General features: G+C 37.7%; 1 protein-coding gene across 1 annotated transcript in view; it reads right to left on the bottom strand.

Annotated features, from left to right (window-relative positions):
• Positions 1-22,863, bottom strand: part of LOC126334962 (uncharacterized) — a 65,192-nt gene that overhangs the window by 13,472 nt on the left and 28,857 nt on the right. The gene's annotated exons all lie outside the window — the stretch shown is intronic.

Raw genomic sequence — 22,863 nt, forward strand, 5'->3', positions numbered from 1 at the left:
CTGAAAAAATCACATCTCCTTGGTGAATGTTCAGATGCATGTTATACAGACTTTGTAATCTCTTCCACACAATTCTTGAACTGATACACACTTGTAGGGATCCATTTTCAAATTTCGATGCAAGATTCTTCCCACACTTTTATCAGAGTATCATAATGCTAACACATGCTTTGTTGCATAACATCAACAAGGTTGTTGACCTGAACCTCTCACTGCAGCAACATTTTCTTGGTCTGTAGCACTCTGTCTTCAACCTTGGGATTTACGTTTTAAAGCAGAATCTGTATCAAGAAAATTTGAAAACTACCAATAAATGATTTTCTTATTGGGAACAGAGTCCCCTCAACCAGTTGTGAAGCGAATGCAGAAGGCCCGTTGAGTAGTTATTGGTGATCCACCATTTTTTGAATAAACACTTTATAACAAAAGTGTGATGTTCACCTGACCAAGGCATAGTGTCCACTGAAAATGGCATGTATGTGGCTATTCAAGGACACAGCAAACTGTGGCAGAGTAGAGCAGTGGTACTGGTGGTGGTAGTGGGAGGGGGGTCACACTCCTCTGGTCTGGTAATGTTGTTGTTGTTGTTGTTGTTGTTGTTGTTGTTGTTGTGGTCTTCAGTCCTGAGACTGGTTTGATGCAGCTCTCCATGCTACTCTATCCTACGCAAGCTTCTTCATCTCCCAGTACCTACTGCAACCTACATTCTTCTGAATCTGCTTAGTGTATTCATCTCTTGGTCTCCCTCTATGATTTTTACCCTCCACGCTACCCTCCAATACTAAATTGGTGATCCCTTGATGCCTCAGAACGGGTCCTACCAACTGATCCCTTCTTATGGTCAAGTTGTGCCACAAACTTCTCTTCTCCCCAATCCTATTCAATACTTCTTCATTAGTTATGTGATCTACCCATTTAATCTTCAGCATGGTACAGACAAAAATAGTCCAAAAGTTGCAGCCTCCGATTTCAGTATTTTTTTTCTCACTATAGCTGAAAAAACAGGGAACCATAATGAAAGATCTCTCACAGAAGCCGTACAGCTACTTAATCATGTGCAAATTGCACCAAATGTAGCATTTTATTTCAAAAGCAGAACTCCTAATGAAATTGGATATGATGGTGTATCAAGTGGGATCAGTCACATATTGTGCTATTTATGCAACCAGTCAATGGAAACTGATGTATTTCCAGATAGACTAAAACATGTGATATTGAAGCCAATCCACAAAAGTGAAGTGTGAAGTGAGGAATGTAGTATCCAACTATTGGCCCATCTCTCTGCTGCCAGTATTCTGAAAGGTATTTGAGAGGGTAGAGCATGATGGGGTTTATAACCACAATCTACAAAATGCCTGAGAGACACCTAAATGGTTTGGCTCCCATAAGGGATTCTCCACAGAGAAAGGGCTACATTTAGCAGATGAAATTATAAGAGAACTAAATTTCAGAAGGTATCCAATGGGTACCTTTCGTGATCTTTCTAATGCATTCAACTGTGCAGATCATATCACACTGCTCAAAAAGCTTCCACATTATGGCATCAAAACAAACCTTTGACCTGACAACAGAAAACAAAGAGGGCCCAATGGAGGCAGGTATAAAAATAAATTCAGACTGGGGGCCCCAGGGCTCGGTACTTGGGCCACTGATTTTCTTGATATGCACTAATGAGTACCAATTTCAATTAATGACAGATCAAAAAAGTCATGTTTACTGATGATACAAGTATCCAAAAGGTCCCAACTCCACAATGCAAAATATAGCCCTCATGATCACTAACCAAGAACACAAATGGTTCAACTTGACCTTAGTGACAGGAAGGTAATTGGCGGCATCACTCCGAATGCTAATGATGGGTGCCAAAATATCAGGAAGCAAGCATTGGCCGAGGTGTCACCAGAACATGTGTTTCACTTAAGCGCAAAACGTCGTAACGCTTTTTCCCATGTACAAGCAGAGCTCACAATTTGTTTTGCTTTATTGTAATTCAGTTCCTGACTTGGAATTTAATTAAACATATAATACACAGCAGCTCAAAATGTGCTCTTTTAGGTTATCACTTTCTTCTGAATACCCCTTCAATTCATCCCACTGCATTATCTTATGAAATGGCAAGGAATAATTAAGTCACTGAATATTCAATTAAATCAGTGGTAACTAGTTATTTTATGACTTATGTTAGCACATTGTAATGGTAACCTTAATATTTGTCTATTGACACAATAACTATTTACGTAATTGTGGCACATAAATAAAGAAAACTGTAAATAAATATGCTGGTAATGAGAGAAACAACACACAACTGAGAAGTTGAAAATCATATTTTACTTACAAATGCACTTTTCATTATTTTTGCAATTACAAAAAAAATCCCTTGTACTTGTTCACCTTTGTGGCATCACTCACTATCAGTCTTTCTTTGAGTAGAGAAAGAGTGACTAACTGTGCTTCACTTGCTTCTGGTTTTTCAAGAGGAATCCAATGTGACACTTTCTTCTTCTTGGTGGAAAACATTCTTCTTTGTGGAATAATGTTTTTCTTCGGGGAGAAATTTTTTACTTGGGAGGTTGGCGTGTGCTCGCTTGCTTTCATTGTGCACTGCAGCCATTGTTGCCATTAAAACGCTGTGTGCTTCTTGATGATATTAAGCTCCTCTGTTGTAGTTATGCCATTAATAAACTGAAGTAACTGAGCAGCAATTATGTGACAACGATAAGGAGCTGTTGGATGTTCCTGATGTACTTACTTGGGCTAATATTGCATGATGCTCATTTGCAGTGCAGGTGTCCACACTGTGTACAATCAGATCATCTTTGTAAGGGGAGTCTGCAACAGGTTGCTCATGTAGTTGAAGTTTACATACACAGTGAATATGTTTGCACAGGTTCCGTTTGATGTTGGAGTAGAAACATGGGCGGGAATACCTGTGTATGCATGTATTGCATTTATTACATATCAGTTTATATTGACACTGAGCATCACTTTCTTGTACAAAATATACTCTACTCTTATTTGATGTAAATGCAACCTTCCATCCATATTCTTCCTTTTAAAATCATCATCTCCTCCTTCGCAGCTGAACAATGAATTTCATTTATCTTGCTTGTCAGTTGTCATTTTGTAAGTGCAATGAACCTGTCATAAAGTTTTTCCTTAATGAATGACAGAGTGATTATTGCTTTATCCAGATGTTTCACATTCTTTCCATGGAGATATATGTATTCAACAGTGTGGTGCATCCTCTCTATATGCATGTTTGTATTTATTCCTGCATGCAGTTCATGGCAGCAAGCCCAACATTCAACATTATTAGCATAGTTCTCCTGGAAGTAAATTGCGAACTCTGACATCTCTTTGTCACTCTTTATCCTGTTGAGAGCAGCAGAAAGCATCTTATTAAATGCAGCAGTATTTCTCCCTTCCAACAAAGTTCTGATAATCTTGTAAACATCTGCTTTTCCTTGGCCTGTGACACTACTGTTCATGTTCTTCCTCCATGCTCTGTTCATGTACCATGTGCAATACAGCCTCATTTTTGGAATGTCCATTGTAGATTTACAGGCATTATAGAAGGACTCTGCTATGTCTGCCATAAAGACTTTATGGGAAATCTTCCCAGTCTCCAATTTTATATAGTGAAAAAATATGGACAACACTTGAGCGTCACTCCTGTTAGAAATGAGAAAGACACATGGGAATTCTTGTCTCAAGTCGTCTAATACTAGTAATGTATGAGCTCAAAACCCTAGTTGTTAAGCCTCTGCATTCCTTCGATACAAAGCATATGCATTCCTTCAATACATACACATTCATATCTATACTTCTTCAATATTTCACTTTGAGCAGTGTTCATTACGCAAGATCTCAACTTTGTAACTGTTGGCTCAGTTGTCTTACGGTGTATTGTGGTTGGTAAAACAGGAACAAGGACTATCACTTGAGTTTACTTCTTGGACTCATGCCTCGACACTGGTTCCATTAGTCTGGTGACTGATGGAGGCAGAGCACAGATTATAACACTGTTCAATGTTGTACAGATCCCGAGTTTGAGTCTCGGTCTGCCAGGAAATTTCATATCAGCGCGCACTCCGCTGTAGAGTGAAAATCTCATTCAAGAATACACCTGTTAACAAAGCAAGGTCTGTACAACATTGAACCGTGTTATAATCTGTGCTCTCAAGTTATTTTCCAACTGCTGGGCATTCTTGTTACACTTCAGAACAGAATGGCTGCTAGGCTTAACGACCCAAACAGATTCCACTTCACAGAGTGAAGTAAGGGGTATTATTGACATGGACAGAATTAAGCAAGAACCGAGTAGTATGAAAGTTTTTATCCGGATATGTGCTTGGCACGAATACAGTATGGAGATGAATCGGTGGTAGTATCTCCTAGTCTTGTTTCAGTAGAACATGTGAAAATTAAATCAGTTTTACTTGAGCTGAGCGATTCAGTTCCTACTGGTCCTGTGGTTCTCACAACTGTATCCAGATATTAAGCCTGAAGAGTAAAACGTTTTCTAATTGTCACTGATAGAGACACTGATTAACATAAAGTCCAAACGAAGATATGGACAGCATGTCTGTAAATTCCTGTATGAATAATTGTGACTGCACATTACGTTCAGGACCAAATAATTAAATTTGAAACACAAAATAAAATCAAAATCAAAATTATAGTGTAAAGACTGTAATTGCTAAAGTAAATTGCAAACTAGAGAATGTCTTAACTCATGTGTTGAACGAAATTACAAAGTTGAAATTAGAAGTACTGCAATACACTGAAACGCAGTTTGTTCAGTGTTAAGTACAATTGGACAAACTTGTTAATGTATAGTTGAAAAATGTTTGAAAGGTAGACTCAGAACACATTACTGTATGCAAAATCTGTGAAACACCTGCAAAAGACATTGAGCTATGGATCATAAACAGTTGGAGGTCATCAAAGTCGTCTATTGCACTTTCAGGGAGCAAGTAGAGCTGGTACAAGTTGCACATGAGGTGCTGTGGGTAAAGGACTGAGTAATGTAGTTCACACTATCATGCAAAATTAGCACATAATTTTAGCAAACGTGGAACAAAGATGAACTGTACTCTGGATGCTGAGCGAAAAGTGCATTAGCCATTTCAGAAGGAGGTGCTTGAACTTGATCAAGATGTTGACAATAATTTCTCATGACTGACCAAGAAATTTTGAAGTTGTGTAGAAATGTTGTACAGCAGAAGCAACCTTTATTTTGTGTTTTAAATTTAATTATTTGGTCCTGAATGTAATGTGCAGTGACAATTTTTCATATAGGAATTTACAGACATGCTGTCCATATCTTGGTTGGCAAAGAAACACCTCTCTTTCACAGTAGGCCACTTGCAACAATACACAGTTCACTGGACAAAAGATACCACAAATACATGTGAAAACTTTGAAAGGGTTTCATGACAAATTTTTTTAAGGAATAATGCTCTTCAGAAATTCAATGGAACCTGTTGGTAGATTTCTGAACTATGAAAGATTTCTGCCGTAACAGTACTTTGACTACCGCACCTCTGCCAGTGCAAAGATATGATTTACGATCGTGCATGCAGAAGAGAGCTGTGCCAGCGACAGATTTTTATAAGTAATTTAGATTTTTTTTTTTTACTTTTGCATAGGTGCTTGTTTTTAACAACTGATTCATGACTCTCTTGTCTTCATACGTTTAAGACATATATTTTTTGGCGCTGTGTTAAACAATGAGGAAATTAAAACTATATACAAAACGAAGTTATTTCAGTAGTAATTTGCAATGGTTATCGCCAAATTTATAAATTAATCCTGACAGTGAAAGTGACAACTTCAAGAAATTTTCATCAGACGAAGAACAAGAGGACCAGCAAACAATGAAAACACCTCATCCTACAAGAAAATTAGGAAGTATTCCAGACGCAGCCACGAAGACTATATTATAATAAATACTACGTTTCTGACAGAATTATAAGGTAAATTTCAACTTATTTCTGATGCTATTTCCATACAGTCACTTTTTGTAGTGTTGCCGACCCGGTCTGCCATTCACGGTCAAATTACAGCACTATCTCAATCAGTAATATGAAGTCCACCTTATCCGTAACTTATTCCATCAAAATTCCAAACCCACTCAGATTTTCTCTTTTTTGTATTTTCACGGCAGAACCCTGAGGAAAGGAAACACTACACTGCGAATACTGGTGGAAGAAGATGATGTATATTGATGCAGGGATGGCTGGAGTTTGCATAGAGCATATGTTACTGTTCTATATACAAAGGGAGTTGATTGCAATGCCATGTGGCAATTACAAGAATTACATTAGATTCTTGTCAAGGACAGAAATGTTACAAGAGCAGGGGGTTGGTAACAAGAAAATGCAGCCATGACAAGATGGCAGAAGGCAGGTGCATCTTCTGCATAGTGGCAACAGAAGGCAAAAATCATGCAGTGTTCAACTGAATGGAAGCCACTGTGAGAGGGCAGAATATGGCAATCAGTATATTCCACATGACCCATGAAACAAAACAGTGTCTTGGCATAGCATTGGTCAGAGACAATGAGGTCTGAGGCTCCAACATTTAGAGAAAATTTGGCAGTGAATATCACTGATTTTGAGAAAATGAAGTGCAGAATGGGATCACCACAGCCGACCTTGAGTGCGTGAGACAGGTGCACCTGAGAATAGCTTGTCTGCTGGCTGGCCAGGTAATCCAACTAATATGAAGTTCTAGTGACCTGGTCAGGGAGGAGAGGAATTGGGTCATGCAAGTGGCATAGAACTTGAGAGTCTTGCGACATGACCTCAAGTGTTGCAGTTCACTACACCCTAACATTTTTGATAAGCTTGGATAGGATGATATGTTCAGCATTGGAAGGCGATTTAATGAACAGTGGGTAATAATGAATCATTTAACAGATAGCATGGGAATTATGGATTCTAAAACAGAACTAGGAAGTGAGCAAGGTTGGAAATGCTTCTGAAGTGCAAGCTTGGAAACAGAAATAAGCAAAACAATTAGAAAGCACAGAAGTGCCTGTAGGGGAAAGCAACATTATCTTCAAATTTATATTCAATAGTAATTATGAACATGTACTACCCTTCAGGCTGGAAATAAGAATGATTGCTTTTCAACTCACAGCCCAAGTGGTCCAAAGCACAGCACTTGTGTGAACTATAACTTCATAAGTTTCAGTATCCGCTTTTAGGAAGAATAACATATGAAAATTCCCTGGTTAAACCAGATTTTCACAAAAGCGGTCATTAAAGAACTTATGTGAAGAGCGCCAGTACCAAGTATCAATGGTATTAACTATATTGTAATGGTGGTAGTAGGGGCAATAGAGTATGAGGTACTCATAGACAGCAGCTGAGATTCTGGCAATTTCTCAAGAGTATTTTTAAGCCTTGCCAAGCTAAACACGCATGATAGATATGCCAGAATTGAATGTTAAGATCTTCGAAACAACAGGGAAGTGGTTGAAGCCACCAGCCAAGAAGTTATGTTGTCTGTATAATTTAAGGATGTCATACTAGAATGCAGCTGAGTGTCAGTATGGTTATAGGTGTTGATTTTTTGAATATTTTGTTGCTGCAACATGAATTCTGAGATGTTTCATTTGCAACTGCATGGAAGTAAAAGCCTCTGGTTCCTTTATAAAACAAAGTGATGAAGGTATGGCAACCTCCCAACTTCAGTTTGCAGGAGAACTGCCTGGTGAGTATAGCGTACAGAAGATTAAACTGTATTGACCGAAAAGTAAGAGAGAACCACGCAGAATAGTGATAAGCCGTCCTCTGGAGAAGGAACTATGAAAACACAGGTTCAAGCTAGCAGAATGGATTTCAGTTCAGAAAGATGGATTTTAGTAAAAGATTAAGTGTGGGGGTTTCCTTGTCTTTACGAAACTTCACAGTTGAGCAGTTGTGTGCTCTCACACAGTTTACAACAATTCTTCTGGTCCTAATTGAATTCTTTTTCTTCTTCTATTTCTATTGTGTATTAGTGTTTGGTTAATGTGGAGTGTTACTTGAAGTATTTTTTTAAGTGTGGACACATAGATGGCAAGAGAATGTGCTATTTAAACAGAATTGTGGTATCAAGTGCTTTGCCTATAAGAGGTAGAAAATAAAATGGCCTAAGCAACTGTAAGGGTTTGTAACAAGTAAGGGGATACCACAAACTAAAGGTGAATGGGTGATTTAAAATGACAATAGCAACAACAAAGCACTTTTTGATACGAGTAGTTTTGGAAAAGTTTAAGTTAGAAAGTTGGGTTATAATATTCTCAAGTAAGAAAACATCACTAACAGACAACTGAACAAGTATTAAATAGTACTAAATAAGCTTGGAAAGCAAAGACAGTATGCATCCTGGAGTGCTAGGAAGAACTAAACTTAAAGATATAACCAGAAGAGACTATGCAGCCACTAGCATTACAAATAGAGATATAATCTTAGATATGCAGGGTGAATTTTAAGGATAAAAAAAATAACAAAAAAAAAATAGTAAATGGATCTACATACATATACGTAGAGATGAAGAGAATGAATAAGCAAAACAAAGGCTAAAATTTTTTATTACAAAGATATGAATGAATAAAGTTTATAGAATTTATATTTATATTTACGTTCATTTTAGGAGAAAACTTGGTAAGTGGTGGTTAAAAGATTCCAAAGTTTTCATGATGTCAACAAGTAGGATTGCAACATCCAGGCAAAGCAGTCACAGCAAATACAACAACCCACATGCCATGCAGATAGACAATTGGTGGCATTAAGGCACTGCAGAAAGGCCAAATTCTGAGGCTTATGGGTAGCAGCAGACTTTGTCAGTAATGAGGCAGGAGACATTGTCATTGCACCTATTCTTCAAGCAGTATAACCCTCCAGTGTCCCATATCTTTCAGCACACCTGACTACAGGAGGAAGTAGTCCAGATGGAGACCCAAAAGACCCTCCCCAACTGCCTCTAAACACTGTAACCACAGCTACAAGTGTGAAAAGCTGTGTTGTTAAGAAGTGTTGTGTCATGTGTTTTAGATACTATGAAAATAGTGAGTAGATTAGATTAGATTAGATTACTTTTTAGTTCCATAGATCCATGCTGAGGAGATCCTCGTGGATGTGGAACATGTTAATTTTTTTTATGTATGAGTATATACAATACATCATTTGTTTCTATTAAAAAATTCGTCAATGGAGTAGAAGGAGTTGGCCACTAGTAAGTCTTTCAGACTCCTTTTAAACTGATCTTTATTTGTATTTTTTTATGTGTGCTGGCAAATTATTGAAGATGAGTGTTCCTGAGTAGTGGACCCCTTTTTGAACTAAAGTAAGTGCTTTTAAGTCCTTGTGCAGATAATTTTTGTTCCTGGTATTGTATGTGTGAACTGAGCTGTTTGTTGGAAAAAGAGATATATTATCTAAGATCAATTTCATTAAGGAGTAAATATACTGAGAGGCAGTAGTTAGTATACCCAGTTCTTTGAATTGGTTTCTACAGGACTTCCGTGAATTTACTCCACAAATAATACGTATTACATGCTTTTGGACTCTGAAAACTTTTGTTTGACTTGAAAAGTTACCCCACAGTATTATACCATATGACATTATGGAATGAAAGTAGGTAAAGTATGCAAGCTTTTTCATTTTTATGTCGCCTATGTGTGCTAACACTCGAATTGCAAATACAGATTTGTTAAGGCGTTTCTGCAATTGTATGGTGTGCTCCTCCAAACTGAATTTATTATCAAGTTATAATCCCAGGAATTTAATACTGTCAACCTCTTCTATCTGCTCTTCTTCATACTTTATGCATATGCTGGGTGGAAACTTCTTACAGGTTCTGAATTACATATAGTGAGTCTTTTCAAAGTTTAATGTCAGCGAGTTGGCTTTAAACCATTTATTAATATCCGTGAAAATATCATTAGCAGATCTTTCTAGAACTACACTTGACACACTATTTATTGCAATACTTGTGTCATCCACAAACAAAACAAACTCTGCTTCTGGCTGTGTAACTGATGAGAGATCATTAATGTATACAACAAAGAGCAATGGCCCTAAGATGGATCCTTGTGGGACACCACATGTAATTACTTCCCATTCTGATGATGACTGATGACTTAATTCACTAGTCCCTTGCACTGACACCCTTTGTTTCCTGTTAGCGAGGCATGACTTGAACCATTTTGCAGCATTGCCCGTGACACCATAGAAATATAATTTATTTAAAAGGATGTTGTGGCTCACACAATCGAATGACTTTGACAAATCACAGAAAATACCTGCTGCTTGTAATCTGTTATTTAATGAATTAAGTACATTTTCACTGTAGGTGTAAATAGCCTTCTTGATATCAGAACCCTTCAGAAATCCAAACTGTGTTCTTGAGAATACGTTATTTGTGGGTCAGATGGTTAAGAAGCTGCCTATACATTACATTTTCTAAAATTTTCGAGAATGGTGGCAAAAGTGAAATTGGTCTGTAGTTTGATGGTATTTCTTTATCCCCTTTCTTGAATAGAGGCTTAACATCTACATATTTTAGCCAGTCAGGAAATGTCCCAGTTATAATTGACTGATTACACAAGTAACTTAGAATTGTACTAAACTCACAAGAACATGTCTTAATTAACTTTGTTGATAGTTCATTGTAACCACTAGAATGCTTTGTTTTTAAAGATTTTATTATGGAAGTTATTTCTTTTGGTGAAGTGAGTGACATATTCATGTACCTGAAGCTGTATAGTAATCCAATTATGTGAGATGGAAATTGTTCACAAAAAGAGTTGCTATTAAAAGGCCAGCTAGATCCAATCAAAATATAAATCTATTAGATGTAGAGAATTTGTAGTTAAAAGCGAATAGATAATGGGAATAAAAGTCTGAAGTTGCATCAGAAAACAATGTTCCAGGTATTGATTTACGAAACTTTTGGGGTATTAAAACCAGTGTAGTTGACGTACATTGTGCCAGTACTCTGCTATCGTTTATTGAGCACGCTCTTTTCCAATTTCTTAATTTTTGTAATCATTTTGTAATCATCAATTAAGGTAAGAAAGAATGGTACATCATAACACGTATGTACGCTTTCTTTCATTTAGAATTGGTTGATATAAACCACTCCTTGGTCCAATCTTTGGACCACGAGATATTAAAATTTTAATACAGTACTGGAATTAGAATTTGCTGTAGCACACACTGGCTGAATGTGACCTTTGTTGCTCAGTACAATGCCGAGCACATGGTAACATGAAAGTTATCATGGCGGGGTACAGAGTGTTGTGTCAGTAAGTTTCTGAAACCTTGGCACAAGGGTACAACAAGAAAGAACTAAAAGTTGGCTGCCTATCCCATAGGCTATCTGTCCTATCCTCTTAAAGCCTGTTATGTATGTTGTGTGTTATTTTTGGCCTACTAATTGGCAGTGTATTACACTCACAAAACCTACATCAATAAATAAATAAATGAAAAAGCCAGGGAAAAGAAAACTAGGCCATAAAAATACTTTTAAGAAGTTAGCATGACTATAAAAGTATTTCAAGAAGTGTTTCAAAAGTGTCTCCATGCTGGAGGAACCAGAGTAGGACAAAATATTATCAACAATGTACATTAATACAGTTACCTGCCTGACAGCACAGTAGGCCATAAAGTTATAAATATAATGTATTAGTTATGCTGGCTGCTGTACCTGAGAAGAGGCACCACACATGTCTGGGTTATGTCTCTCTCTTCAGTTCCAATGCCTATTTTATTCATGATGGCTTCATACTTTATGAGAATAATTTTGTGCAGGAAGATAGAGGGCTTATTTATTTACCCTTACAGAGATTTTAAAGACATTATATATTGAAAAGTCGACTGTTTGTTACCTGAAGATGTGACTGTAGTGTCATGAAACTAGTCATGATTAATAAATGATTTTGATGCAGCTCTTGAAACAAATAGGAGTGACAGACAATTATGCGTGGGAGAACGTGTCAGATGTTGGCTGAGGTAAGACCTGGGTCAAATGGCAGTTCCACCTCAGTTGTGCAACACACTTTGCAACTGTTCTTTTTACCTTGTCTGAGGCTTAAAAAAGTAAAGTTATGTAGTCGAGGCTTTTAACTGGTATTTTGAAATTATATTTCTATGGTGACAATACCAACAAGCTTGGATGTTAATAGCATAATTGAACAAAGCATATATTGCCTCACTGCAAGTCACTGTCTGTAAGGTGGATGATGCTTATTAAATAGTTGTACTATTTCTCAGTGTTGTAAATAGATCACTGCTGAAGACCTTCTGGTGGTGACTGCAGGGGGCGAATATTTTTTGCCTCAGAGAATATACTGCAACTTACTGCTGAACAGATTCAGAAATATTAAGGCATTTCCTTTTCATGTCATGAGTGGCAGCAGCATTATTATTGTAATTTTCTACAGGAGTTGCTATTTAGTTAAAGGTAGAAGTGTATTGTCAGTTCGAATTTGCCTCTGTTATGTAGGTTCTGTGAGGACTGACTAGTGTCAGTTTTAGATTTGCATATATGTTGTAATAAATGCACACCAAATAAACTGGAGGACACAGAACCTCTAAAATGTACACTACTGGTCATTAAAATTGCTACACCACGAAGATGATGTGCTACACATGTGAAATTTAACCAACAGGAAGAAGATGCTGTGATATGCAAATGATTAGCTTTTCAGAGCATTCACACAAGGCTGGCATCGGAGGTGACACCTACAACGTGCTGACATGAGGAAAGTTTCCAAACGATTTCTCATACACAAACAGCAGTTGACCAGTGTTGCCTGGTGAAATGATGTTGTGATGCCTTGTGTAAGGAGGAGAAATGTGTACCATCAGGTTTCCGACTTTGATAAAGGTCGGATTGTAGCCTATCTTCATTGTGGTTTATCGTATTGCAACATTGCTGCTCACGTTGGTCGAGATCCAATGACTGTTAGCAGAATATGGAATTGGAGGGTTCAGGAGGGTAATATGGAATGCTGTGCTGGATTCCAACAGCCTTGTATCACTAGCAGTCAAGATGACAGGCATCTTATCCCCATGGCTGTAAAGGATCGTGCAGCCACGTCTCGATTCCTGAGTCAACAGATGGCGACGTTTGCAAGACAACAACCATCTGCATGAACAGTTCGACAATGTTTGCAGGAGCATGAACTATCAGCTTGGAGACAATCGCTGTGGTTACCCTTGACGCTGCATCACGGACAGGAGCACCTGCGATGCTGTACTCAACAATGAACCTGGGTGCACAAATGGCAAAACGTCATTTTTTTGAATGAATCCAGGTTCTGTTTACAGCATCATGATGGTCACATCCATGTTTGGCGACATCACAGTGAACACACGCTGGAAGCACGTATTCGTCATTGCCATACTGGCGTATCACCCGGCGTGATGGTATGGGGTGCCATTGGTTACATGTCTCGGTCACCACTTGTTCGCATTGACAGCACTTTGAACAGTGGACGTTACATTTCAGATGTGTTACGACCCATGGCTCTACCCTTCATTCGATCCCTGTGAAACCCTACATTTCAGCAGGATAATGCACAACCCCATTTTTCAGGTCCTGTACGGGCCTTTCTGGATTCCGAACATGTTCAACTGCTGCTCTGGCCAGCACATTCTCCAGATCTCTCGCCAACTGAAAACGTCTGGTCAATGATAGCCAAGCAACTGGCTCATCACAATACACGTCACTACTCGTGATGAACTGTGGTATTGTGTTGAAGCTGCATGGGCAGCTGTACCTGTACACGCCATCCAAGCTTTGTTTGACTCAATGCCCAGGCGTATCAAGGCCGTTATTAGTGCCAGAGGTGGTTGTTCTGGGTACTGATTTCTCAGAATATATTAACCCAAATTGCGTGAAAATGTAATCACATGTCAGTTCTAGTATAATATATTTGTCCAATGAATACCCGTTTATCATCTGCATTTCTTCTTGGTGTAGCAATTTTAATGGCCAGTAGTGTATTATGATTATCTTGTTATTTATTTTAGGGTGTACAAACCTCTCCTGGAGTTATGTTGAGTTGCTGCAGAGGTTAATCAAGTCATTCAAATGGGAGCACAGCTTACAAATGATTGCATAGTACTTACGGCTAACAGGATGAATAGGTACAGATGAACTTTGAGCACGCAGCACAAAAATATAGGACTGTGTTAACTCTCTGCTTTACCACTCCTGTTCATGTTCCACTTACTGTGCTAGCCAGTTTGTTCTATCCTACATCACAGGAGGGTTTTCTGAACGTTTTAGTTTCACTCCCTACTATGGGTTCACAGGTAACCATTTTGCGAACTGCTGATTATGGCAGGTCTTATTTTGAGAATGATGTATAAATGCTAAAAAATTCACAGGGGGAATTTAAAATGTTGCAAGCAATACCTCCTAAGTGTTCTCTGAAAACTAAGTTCATAAGTGATATAAACCTGAATGTATAACTAGATTCATGGGTTTACAAAATGCAGAATGCAGCATATTAGCCTTGATGTAGAGTCACAAACATTTACAAAATTAGCTGCTCTGAATACTTAGAAATTTGCCCAGTCACATTTGTAATCATGGACCTCTCATTGATTATGAAGCATTTATGCAAAAGATAGCTTGCTACTCACCCTAAAGATAGCACTGAACTACGGCCAAAGCCTTCTTCACTCAAGTAGCACACCTCGTGCACACATGGCTGCTATCTCCAGCCACTCAGGGCAGTGATAGCAGAAATAGCGGTCATGGGTACATGATGTATGCCTGTTTGTGTGTGTGTGTGTGTGTGTGTGTGTGTGTGTGTGTGTGTGTGTGTGTGTGTGTGTGTGTGTTTTCCTTTCTTTTCTGATGAGCGCTTTGGACAAAAGCTCACTGTGTAACAGTGTTTGTAACGGATATACAGGGTTTGTATAAAAAGTATTGGAAAAAGTTTCAGGAAATTAGATTTGTTGAGATACTGTTACACTGCATCAAAATTATTCAATGTACAGTCCCTGAGTGTCAACACACATTTGCAGCAGCTTTCATATGACTTGAAGCCTCCCTGATATGAGGAATCTGGAAGATCCTTAAGCGTACATGTGCAGCTTCTTTGATGGCACTGTGGGTCCCAAGGTGGGACTGCAAGGGGTTTGGGGAATGGTCAAGATGCTGTTTATCATCAAGTAGTCGATGACCTTGGAGTTGGTGTGGTAGGTTCATTGTCATGATGCAACTTCCAGTTTTCGGCGATGGTTGGCCTCACCTGGTTTACCCTTCTCTTCAGTCTTCTTAGCACTTCTTGGTAAAAAACACCATTTCCTGCTTGTCCTTCTGATACAAATTTGTAGTGGACCATCCCCTTGGATTTAGAACTTTGCTGCTTTGTTTCTAGATCATATTCAAATATCCAAGTTTTTTCTCCCATAATTAAATTTTCTACTAAGCCAATATCTTCCCAATGCAAAGCAGAAGGTTTTTGCAGTGGACAATCGCCACTGCTTTTGGTCATCCGTCAAGGCTTTCATGATAAGTTTTGTGCAGATGTATCGTATCACAAAATCTTCAGTGAAAATGGTGTGCACTGTCATCTCATCAATTCTAGTTGCATCTATGCACACACTTAACTAACAGTCTGAATTCAGCACATATTGCTTTCTGTCATCGGTTCTTGGTGCCAACAGCACTCCAATGTGAGATTTCTCCTCAACACACTCTCGGCCACTCTTGACGAGCCTGTGCCACTTACAAACTGCAGTTCATGACAGGTTTTCATCCTTGAATACTTGGAAAATCACAGCCAGTGTCTCAGGGTTAGACTAAATACACAATCTTGCCAGAACAAATGCTTGCAGGTGACTGGCACTTGACATGTACTGAAGGTCGCAAAATCACTGTTAAGCATACATGGTGTGAGTGTGCTGTGATGTACAGTCATGTCAGGAGACTTTTAATACAGAGTCTTTATGTCAAGATTTAGAATGAAAAATTAAATAATACAGGATTTTTACATTATTTTATGTACATTCCTGTGACATGGAACACAATAATCACTATAGTTTTCATAGTCTACAGAAAAACATACAAATCCCTTGTTCAAACTGCAAAGTCATCACCTGTGAATTCTTCAGTAAAGTAGTACCACTTTTCTACCAGGAGAATAAAGAGGAATAATTTCAGTCAACTGAGCTCCTTGTTGAGTATATTTCTATCTCTTAGTTTATTTAAATGTTTAACCCCCATACAATCTGGTGTCTGATCAGAAACTTCTGAATGCTGTCTAGGAAGTTTAAAATCCCCCCTGTGATCAGTAATGTAATTGAGCTAAAAATGGAAGTTTTGAGTGTACATTACTTTTCCTATAGAAAATCAAAAGCTCATAAATATATGGGGAGGAAATGGATAGTACTTCCAAATTTTTTAACAATGGAAAACATTATACCCTTTGTTTGGTGATACACGTACTCTCGATAATTTTCTGACTGCCTCAATATATTTGTTGAATTTCCCCGGCATAATATGTAACCATCTCAATGTAACAGTGATATGCTCTCTCTTGTGTTAATCATGTTCATGATAACTGACAAATGCAGAGCTAAGCTATTTATTTATTTATTTCCTATGTGGTCTATGTGTACCTTCCAATGTAAATTTTTGTTAAGAAGCAGGTCTAAAAACTTTACGTAGTTTGTTTATGTGAATTACATACACAATATTAAAACTAATACTAAATAAAATTTGTCAGAAAATCACCAATAATGTTTCATGCATATGATACACATAATAGACAATACAATGCAAGGACAGCCTAGAAAATGGTAGAAGTTGAAGGATAAACCTAGGCAGAGCTGGGGAGAGATCTAACACTGCAACCCAAAGGCTGTAAAACTACATCTCACATGGTTAAAAACAACACTATGTTAAATGGAGAAAATGGATCCATGTTAGAGGATCATACCACATGGTGTGATTGGATAATATTGCAGATTCATAAAAAAATACAACTACTGGTTGTACATATAAAAAATCACAATTATAAACTTGGAACATATTAAATTGTAGTTACCTTCAACTTCAGGTCACACAAACACATGAGGTAACAATGTCATGATCATAAAGGTACATTTCTAGAAAAAGTTTTCAGATGCCTTTAAAGTTAAATAACAAGCTACTAGAAAACGATTAAATTTTTACTTATCTGTATTGGGCTTTCAGGCACTGTAGTGTAGGAAACTGAGAAAAAAGGATGTCTCTTGGGTAATCTTTCATGTGCTTTGTTCAGATTTCTAATACTATTTTCATTTTATTTTATGTTTAGTAATACAAACAATTACTTTTTTTACATGAGCTGTATTTTAATCAACTACAGATTCCTCATGTATTGTTACAGAGTCATTCTGAAGTTTCTCAAAAGTGCTATATGTTGCATATCTTTTCCAGAAAAACTGGTAAGTATTGGAACATTTCCTATTTCATTTTCACAATCAGCATATATGATTTAGTACTTTCATCTCAGGGCAAGACATGAAGTTCAGATTTGTGGCACTGTGTCAATATCGTTTCAAGTGCTGGGACTTATTACAAAATTTGGTTCCATTTTGAGAAAACTATCATTCGTCTAGTCATAGTTGAGTATTCAACATGGAGAGCCATGGCTATCTTCTGGATGAGGTTGCATTTCATTTCATAGAATTGCAAAAGCCAAATTACGGTCATGGTTGATCCACCATAATGTCCTTCCACGATTATTAGAATGCCCCAGATGCCATGCACTGTGTAATTTTTTGCTGAATTAGGATTGATTCTGTTGCTGGCACCAACAGAAGATGTGAAAGGGCAATCACATGGTCAATGTGTGGTGCGCATTCAAGCACAGTGCCCAGAATGGTGCTTGGTTCGATGAGGCACGCTGCAAATGATGGTCCAAAAAAATCTCAGACTTCTGTGCCATGCAGGTCTCCAAGTGTTATCTGAAGACAGGGAGACTTGTCACAAATTTCACTTTGTTTATGTGTACAAAGACTAACTGGGCTTCCTTTTGCTGTGAAGTGAGAGTCAAGTGGGCAATAAACAGTTCACAACTGTTAAGAGGGACCAGCAGTTGTCACTGAAATAGACGAGGTGAAATTTGGTAAAAGGAGACAACAGAGGCCATAAAATCCATGGAAATTGTGCATTCAGTGGAATTCTGTGATGGTTGAAAAAATGCTTCCTTTAGCTTGTCGAATTTCAGGCTAAGGAAGTCTTGTTCAGATCCCTCGGATGATGATCATTAGCAACTGCTTCAGATCACAAAACACTCTACGTACTGAAGGTTTATAACACCTAAGAGTGAACCATAGCCTGAAATTTGTAGCTCTCAAAAGGCTGTGCTGAACAGTATAATCTCAATTCACAGTTTCCGAAGCTATCATGCTGTATTTGGTGGATTTCACATTTATAATCGTTTATTGTGCAAATATCCAGTGTCAATGCTGCAATGCACTAAAGAGCCATCCAAGAGACATTCTTTTTTCTCAGTCTGTTGTGCTACCGTGGCTGTAAGTCCGATACCAATACATAAAAATGCTACCTAGGAAAATACACTTCTTGTGCAAGAAGCATTCCTTATAAAGGATTCATATGAACTATGCTGGGATGCTGCTGAAGCAATTGAGAAACATGAGGTTGCATTAATAGAGACTATTTAGCACATACACAGAGGGACAGCATGAGTGATCACAGGTTACATGAAAGGAGTATAGCACAAGGGTATAGACAGGGAGATACTAAATGAAATACAATCGGATGTCAGAGGAGCAATACATGAAGCCTTCAATCATTACCATACAAAAATATTATCAAAAGACCCCTCACAAAACCCAAAGAATTAGGGTACCTACAGAAAAGCACAAATGCTTAACTCTGTTTTTAGTATTCCTTTATAAAGGGTGATACAGTTTAATTTTAATTCTCACATCGCTGAAAAGATGAGTAAGTAGATATTGGTGGGAGCAGTGTTGAGAAATAGCTGAAATTCTTAAAATTAAATAAGATCCAGGGCCTGATAGCATCCTTATCAGATTCTATACAAAATTTGTGACTATGTTAACCTCTGTTTTTACCAGAATATATCTACACTCCAAAAAAACACTTTGCCCACTGATTGGAATAAATTGAGCATCACATTCATTTTATAGAACAGTGGTAGAAGTGATCCACAAAACAATATCTAATATCATTACATCCATCTGTTGTAGAATTTCAGAACATATTCTGAGCTTGAATACTATGGAGTGTCTCAAACAGAATTGCTTCCTCTATACTAACCAGTGCAGATTCCTAAAACAACAACCACAGGAAACCCAACTTTTGGTTTTTCTCTCATTATGTCTTAAAAGCAGTGGATCAAGGCAATAAAAACATCTGACTCAATGCCACTTCAATGTTCATTTAAAAAAGTTCAATTGTATAGGGTATCAAACAAAATTTGTGACTATACTGAGGGTCCCATTGTAAGGACAATGCAGTTTGTTAATTTTGGATGAAGAGTCATCACCAGGCTTAATGACATGACAAACAACATAAATAAAATGAAAGTATTTGGTTCCAGAGACCTTTTCAAGTCTTAAGACATCTATGATGTATATATGCAGAGTGAAGCAAAAATTAAAATTTGTGTCAAGTGAGGGATTCGAACCTGGGTCTTCTGCTCACTAGGCAGGTGTGCTAATCACTACACCATGCTTGCACAGTGGCTTTGTGTAACTGCACTGACTACCCCAGTGTGACTCCATCCTCAATCAAAATTCCCACTCATGCCTCAGCCCACATGGTATTCCCCCTAAACTTGCAGATACTTGCAATACAGTTGGAGAGCCTCTGCAGTGCTGTTTCAGTTTAGGGGGAATATCAAGTGGGGTGAGGCATGAGTGGAAATTTGGACGGAGGAGGGAGGCATGCTACGGTAGTCCATGCGACTGCGCAAAGCCGCTGTGCCAGGTTGGTGAACGGGTTAGTGCATCCACCTAGTGAGCAGGTCTGGGCTATCTGGGTTCGAATCCCAGCCTTGGTACAAATTTTCATTTGTCACTTCAATCTGCATACATACACAACATGAATAGTTAACTCAGGCTTTCTGTAGATGACACATTTATCTAGGTACAACCTGGAAAGTGCTACACAATTATTTAGGAAGGTTCTGATAAGATTTCAAAGTAGTGCAAAGATTGGCAACTTGCTTTAAATGTTCAGAAATATAATATTGTGAACTTCATAAAATATAAAGTCATACTACTACTATGATTACAATATCAATGAGTCACAATTGAAATCAGTTAACACATACAAATACCTGGCAGTAACAATTTGTGGAGATAGAAAATGGAACACTCAAATAGGCTCGATCAGACGTAAAGTAGCTCATTGGTAGCATACTGGGAAAATTCAGTCAGTCAACAAATAAAATTTCTAAAAAACACTCCTGTGACTCTTCACAAAATACTGATCAAGTGTTTGGGAGAATACCAAATGCAACTAAAAGACTAAAAGAGGTAACAGAACACACACAAAGAAGGGTACTAAGAATGTTCACAGGTTTGCTTCACTCAATGGACAAGCCCCAAAACGCAGGAAACCTTGAACTGGCAGATGCTTGAAGACATATGCCAACCATCCCACAAACACTACTAAGAAATTTCCAAGAACCAGTATTAAGTAAAGAATCTTGGGACATATTACAGTTAACTGCATGTCACTCCAATAGAGACAAGGCAAGACAACATTAAAATAATTTTAGTGCATCCAAAACCATTCAAGCACTCATTCTTCGCACGATACATAAATTAATGGAATGGTAAGAAACACTAATACGTGGTTACATGTGAAGCACCATTTGCCACGTACTTCACAATAGTTTGCAGTGTAAGAATGTTGATGCAGATATGCTAAGAAATATGATCTAACAAATTTTCATAGTAAGAACACTCCAATGGAGAAATCTAGGATATCCTGCTGCATTCTGCTTGTTTAAGGATTAGAAAGATTACTAACACATCAGAGAGAGGTGAAGAAATAACCAGTCATTCTTGTCTCTCCTCATGTATGATCTGAATAAGAAGAACCCTCAATGTAATGCATGATGAAAAATACTTTCTGCCATTCATTCATTCATTCATTGTGTGCTGTAGATCCCACATGAAGAATGTCCAGGGCCACAGAATGAGAGAAACAGCTTTTAGAAAGTAAATGTGCATTAACAGTAAACTATCACTACACTGATTTATATAGTTAGTGATTGCACTGGTTGAAATTAATGTAGTAATATTAACATTTTTTTAAAGTATAGTCAGTATACACCTTACAGTGTTATGCAGTATATGTGGATGTGAATATTATCAGGATATATACTTATCAAGATCACATTTGAAAATATTGAAATCTGAAGTATTAATGTAAGAAAAAATATTTTTACAACTTCACGATACAGCATAAATACCCACTGATAACAGATTCCTCCTAACTACCAGCTTTGCCTTTTACTGCTCTACTCTTCCACACATTTCTCTATGCTAATCTCAGAAACTGCTGTAGGTATTTTGATTCAGCTTTCATTTATATATACACGTACTCCAGAGGGAGGTGTTTGTATGTAACTGATAAATATACCACGCAAGTTGCTCAATTATGATGAATTGAAATAAAGAAGTGAAAACAATGCCACTACCAGCTACCAAACAGCTGTGATAACTGGAGAGACTAATAGTGCCATGAAGTAGCATTAAATGTGGCCAAATTAACACCTGATGCGATGGTCTAGGAGATAGTGCATTTGACTAGACACTGCAAATTTCTAGGACCGAATTCCCAATAGGTTAATCTTCTTCTTCCTTCCCCCCAACCCCCACCCCCTGCCTTTTAACCTACCATTCAGCTCTCAATGGTGTGGATGTGGCTCTATTCCACATTAAATTGCAGCTTCCCTTTTCCTGGTTTTGTAACAGGTTAGGGTCATGCATGTCATCTAAGTAACATCCAACTGATTTCAGTTGCTTCACAACAACTGCATAGTGAAAAAAACTTATGAGTGCAAAACCCATTGTTTTTATTTTTATACATACAGTATAATGGAGGATAGGATGCAGCTTTACTTCATTTATATAAAGCAAGTTTTGCAGCAGCACAGCAGATGACTCAACTGTAAGTTTTCTTTTTTCCTTGAGTCAAACGTATATGTGAACATCATTCTCTGTGTGGTGGGGTGAAAGATATTATTTGTTTGGGCATTTTCAAACTGTACAGAAGACTGGTAAATGAATCTCTGCTGGTGCAAAATAGATTTAGGAATTTTAAAGATCAGAAAACATGAGCATGATGTTCTTGAAAGGGATTCAGAAATTTCTTGTGGATGAATATATGAGATCTTGAAATATTTCTGCAGATGGTTGAGGTATGAATATGATGACAATTCCAGACTGCCAGTTTCTGCCTCCTTCAGATTCCTGATTACAATTCACACTCTTAATTCACTGCAAATTCTTCAAACAACAGACAGTGAGTTACTCAATTTTGAAGTATCATTAACATCACTAACAATGAAAAGATAACAACCTCATCATCAGCTCGTTATGCATGACTTACAATTTGAAATAATAAAATATTTTTAACCAACCTGCAATCATTTGAGAACAACTTTACAGTAAAAAACATGTGAAACAAAAAATATGGTGTTTTATTTTTTATGCTTCAAGTAAAACATTTTCCGATAAAGTACTTCAGTAACTTTGCTCCATTTACATGCAATACATTCTTTCTGTGGTGCAGCACATGAGTGAACCTTCGATTTCCTCCTTTCCTTGAATCAAATCTAGATGTGGACACAATTAT

Source organism: Schistocerca gregaria, chromosome 2 (genome assembly GCF_023897955.1).
Source record: "Schistocerca gregaria isolate iqSchGreg1 chromosome 2, iqSchGreg1.2, whole genome shotgun sequence".
Lineage (NCBI taxonomy): Eukaryota > Metazoa > Arthropoda > Insecta > Orthoptera > Acrididae > Schistocerca > Schistocerca gregaria.